Source organism: Halichoerus grypus, chromosome 10 (genome assembly GCF_964656455.1).
Source record: "Halichoerus grypus chromosome 10, mHalGry1.hap1.1, whole genome shotgun sequence".
NCBI classification, from domain to species: Eukaryota; Metazoa; Chordata; class Mammalia; order Carnivora; family Phocidae; genus Halichoerus; species Halichoerus grypus.
In genome coordinates, this window is record NC_135721.1 from 116,811,595 (window position 1) to 116,816,177 (window position 4,583).

The 4,583-nt window shown below is 50.6% G+C and overlaps 1 long non-coding RNA gene across 1 annotated transcript in view; it reads right to left on the reverse strand.

Annotated features, from left to right (window-relative positions):
• The window catches only part of LOC144379284 (uncharacterized), an 88,299-nt gene extending 83,785 nt beyond the window's left edge, over positions 1–4,514 (reverse strand). The window contains exons 1-2 of the long non-coding RNA XR_013442025.1: positions 4,015–4,514; positions 2,500–2,605 (exon numbers count right to left, since the gene is read on the reverse strand). This is a non-coding gene — a long non-coding RNA (uncharacterized LOC144379284). The remainder of the gene's footprint in view (positions 1–2,499; positions 2,606–4,014) is intronic.
• Between the last annotated feature and the right edge of the window lie 69 nt (positions 4,515–4,583).

Consider the following 4,583-nt stretch of genomic DNA (forward strand, 5'->3'; position numbering starts at 1 on the left):
CTGAGAAACAAACTGAGGGTTCCAGAGGGGAGGGGGGTGGGGGGATGGGTTAGCCTGGTGATGGGTATTAAAGAGGGCACTACTGCATGGAGCACTGGGTGTTATACACCAACAATGAAACATGGAACACTACATCAAAAACTAATGATGTAATGCATGGTGATTAACATAACATAAAGAAAAAAAAGAAAAAAAGAAAAACCTCAAAAAAAAAAAAAAAAAAAGAGAGAAAGAAAGAAAAGAAAAAATAATACTCCAGGAGAAGAAAATACCCACATTATGAAAAATGAAACTATGCCAAATGGATCTGATCTTCATCTATCCTATCATACGGACCCTAATAAAAGAAATGAAGAAAAATACAGTTATTAAGTCTCTCAGGCCCCACAACAGCCAACTCTGCCTGGCTGACTTCTGTAGCCATGATTGGAGGTGCCATACCCAGTGGCTCACAGGTAGAGGAGCGGACTATCAGAAAATCAAAAGTGATTTTCTTAATCCCCAAATTAAAAGCACAACACTCTTTATCTTTGTCTAGAAGCCAGAGGGCATTAAGAGAAGAGACAGTCGTATCCCTACTTGTAGGTCACTGCCACATCCCAGCCACACCAACACCCCTGAGTTATAATGCTACGACTTGGGCCCATCTGAAATATCCCTTTGATGCAAACTGTTTGCACAGGAAGAAAATCAGATAACGAAGATTAGCTAGAACAAAGATTAGCCTGGCCTGTTAGGAAAGTCATGCAGACATATACAACTTTCAGATAATACTCCATAGCACTTAAACCAGCAAAGATAAAAATTTAAAAAGCTGTGGGCAAACAAGCATTTATATATATATATATATATATATATAGCTTTCAAAATCAAAAATCAAAATCTCTGCATCAGGCTCCCTGCTCAGCAGAGAGCCTCTGCTGCCCGCCCCCCACCACCACTTGTGTTCTCTCTCTCTCCATCAAATAAATAAAATCTTAAAAAAAAAAATCATTTAAGCCTAGATGGTAGAATGCCAAAGGAGGAGACCTTTAGGATTAACATGTCCAACCCTCTCATTTGTCAGATGAAGAAGAAACTGGAACTCATATTGTCAACTGACACACAGACACTACAGAGCTAAGACACTCTGATAACAGGATCTGCTCTTCTAGATGCACTGAACATAATTCACAAAGGGTTTTCACAGCCGTTATTTTCTTTGGCCCTCACCAAATCCAGATGTTTCCACAGATGAGAAAAGGAAGGCTCAAAGGGTTTGGACGATTTGCCTACATCATGTGGCTAGTGGCTCCAAATCCCAAACCCCATACCCCTCTCACCAACCAGCACTGCTGCCCAAACCATTCCCGACAACCCAGGCAGTGGGTTCCCCAGCTTCAAGCGCACAGCCTGGCAAACACTAAGCACTCAAAAATTAGATGAGTGAACACCTCAAACTTGGAGGAAGCTAAGCAAATTGTGAATGATCAGCAGAATATGACAAATCTTTTAAAAAGGAAGATGTTGATAAGCTGAAATCCACATGAGATGAGAATGCTGAACCTCACCGAAGAGAGCCACAAATATCCTAGACCTCAGAGACAGGCCTCCATCGTTTTGGCCTCAATTACCCAGAGCTGCCTCACCTGATCACCCTACCGCCAATCACTTCCTATCTCTCCTCAGCAGGTCTCAGAAATCCGCAAGGCTCCCTACTGCCCACAACACCAAATCCAAACTTTGTACCCTGGCCTTCAAGGCCCGACCAGCTGACTGATTCCACCGTTTCCTGAATTACTCACTGACCCTGGCCTTTTCTGGACTCGTCCCCTCCACCCCACAGAACCCACAGAACCCCATTTCCTTTATGCTACCAGATCTAGCCTTGGCTCCTCTTGGCTCCAGGTGAATACTGACTGGTCCCTTACCCCACTTTCATCAATCCCAGGTAAAAAGGGCAACGGCTTTTTTTTTTCTTTTAATGAAAGTGGACTTACATGACATTCATTTGAACCTATGTGATAACCAAGTTCACCAGAAACAGGCACAATGAACAGGGAGAACCATCGGCAGCAGCCTCTAATTTGGGTTTTCCAATACAGAAGCAGGAGTTGCCTTACGCAACCTATCCAGTCCCTTTTCTGGCCTGAGGGGTCTTGAGTTCCTGGGGCTTTTCCTAAAATGGCCCACTGGAGGCAACCAGGTGAGTCTAGGGGCTGACGCCACACCTACCTGTCCTTCCCATCCAGACCCCACCCCAGATCTGTCCCAGGAGTCAGGACCCCAGCTTCACTATCAGGCAAGTCCCTTCTCTCAGGAACCCAGTTTTTTCATATGTGAAAAGGGGAGAAGGGGGTAGCAAACCTGAAGAGAAAAATGACATAAGAATATCTTCCCAGTTATTAAAGGCTTTCCCATAAAGGTACCAAGAATATCCAAAACCCCTTGTGCTGGGACACTGCAAATTGTCACAATACATATATCTTGGCCATCCCCTAGGTTAGTGTGCAGACTTACCCCATTACAACACCCTGCTGTACGGAGGTCCCAGAGGTGCTGTAAGAAGTCAGCACCTGGTCAGGGGTATGTAGTTGTCGGCAATCTTCCGCCAGAATGAACAGTGCTGCAAAGAACAATCTTGTATAAGCATGTATCATTGTTCTGCGATTACTTCTCATGATAGATTCCTGGAAGTGGACTTACTGGCTGAGAGGATGCATGCATTTTAAATTCTGATACTTACTAGTTGAAAAACTTTACATGGCAATTCTCATAGTCCACTGGTATTTAGGCTTTACCTGGGGAATGTTTACAATGTGCAATCCTGACACACTCCCAGCCTCCTTTTACATCCCAGCCCTTCCCCTCCCCCTCCAGGAAGTCTGGGGAAGGGCTTCTGAAGCTGCTTTGTTATCCAGCTCCCAGGTGGCCCAGCTGTGAGAGGAGGCAGCTAGTGACTTCTATTTGCCCCGAGCACCTCACCTAGCACAAACCCCTGAAGCCCTGGCGCGGGGGCGGCAGAATTTGCAGGGAGGTCTCTGGGCTGTAGCCCAGGTCCCCAGTGGCTTCCCCCAAATGGCAGAGTCTGGCTCTCATGCACTGGACCACAATGCCTGGCACTGAGTGCTGGGGACAGAGTCGTATCTCCAGACTCACCTGGATGCACCCGTTTCCCCTTCCAGACCCCCCACTTCCTGAAGGTCCCTGCCCCACAAATATCTTTGAGCCTAGTGACCAGGACCCAGTAGTTTTACCTTTACCCTAAGACTCCCCAAGCCTCCCTTCTCTAAGACAGAGCACCACTTCCCCAAGAGATCATTTGGGGCCTCCACAGTGGGCCTCAGTCTCCGCATCTGTGAAATGGTGGGCGCTGGGCAGTGGCACTGACATTTTGGGTGCTGCTGTGAGGAGGACAGTGTGGCCAACTAGGTTCTAAGCGGTTGCAGGGAAGTCTGGCTTCAAACGGGAGCCCAGGTGCACCCTCACGATATTTAATCAGCATTCTGATTGGCTTAAGGCCTGTCTGGAAAAAACCTCGATTTTTATTTTCAGATTTCTCCACTGCTGAAGCGCAATTAGGACCAAAAGCCTTTTCAAGGCTGCTCAAGGGTCCTAGGTAGCTGGGCCCGGATGAGGCACCAGAGGCCCAGAAAAGGCCTCGGCCGGTTTTCGGCTGTGTGCTGCCGCGCTCTGGGGAACACAGAGTCTGGTGGGGAAGCCGAGGGGGGCTGGTCACCAGGTACTTCACACTGTGGCACAGAGCAAAGGGCAGGGACGAGAGTGCTGGCACGGCTGGCGAAGACCGAAGGAAACATCCCGGAGTTGAGTGCGGTGAGGGCGTTTCCAGTCAGGTGGTCGGCCTCAGTGCGGTGAGGGCTGGGCTCCACTGGCGGGCCCACCTGGGCTGAACGACACTGGCTGGCTGGGTGACAAGAAGCAAGTCTAGAGCCTCTGCGGCTCGTGGCTAAACCTGGAGCGGATACGTAACAGCACCAAGCCCATAACCCAAGGCCTGGATGGGATGGTACACACCGCGGGCCCCGCTCCGCGTCGCCGTGTGATAACACTCCTCAAGCGCTGTTTTCACCTCTGGCCGCCACTTGTGTTCTAGACCCAGGAGCTGCGTGCTTTGGGGCTGTGTCCGAGGCAGCCTTCTGCCCGACTCTAGCGGCCGTTGAGGGCAGAAGAGGCGTCGCATTCAGAACCCGGTCCTCACGAGCTGGGGTAAATCCCCGGGCTAACTGGGCCTCAGTTTCCTCTTGGTGCAATGGGAACCATCACACCGCCGGCGGAGATCTGGTGGAGGGAGCGGTCTCACAAACGTTAGTCTGCATTATTTCTCCCCTCGGTAACGGCCCCCACTCCGGGCGTGGAGCACACAGTAGGCGCTCCGGAAACGCTCTCCGAGAGGAGGAACGGGCCACTTCCTGCCCCCGAGCGGACTCTCCCGAGTCTGGGTTCCCACCACTCCTCTTCGGAGGCCATGTGGCATTCCTGAGGGTGGGGGTGGGCGCAGGAAGAAGGTGCCCTCCCGGCCCCGCCCCCTCCGGGCGCGGTGGGCGGGACGAAGCCCCTGGCCGCCGTCGGCCCGCCCCGCGGGG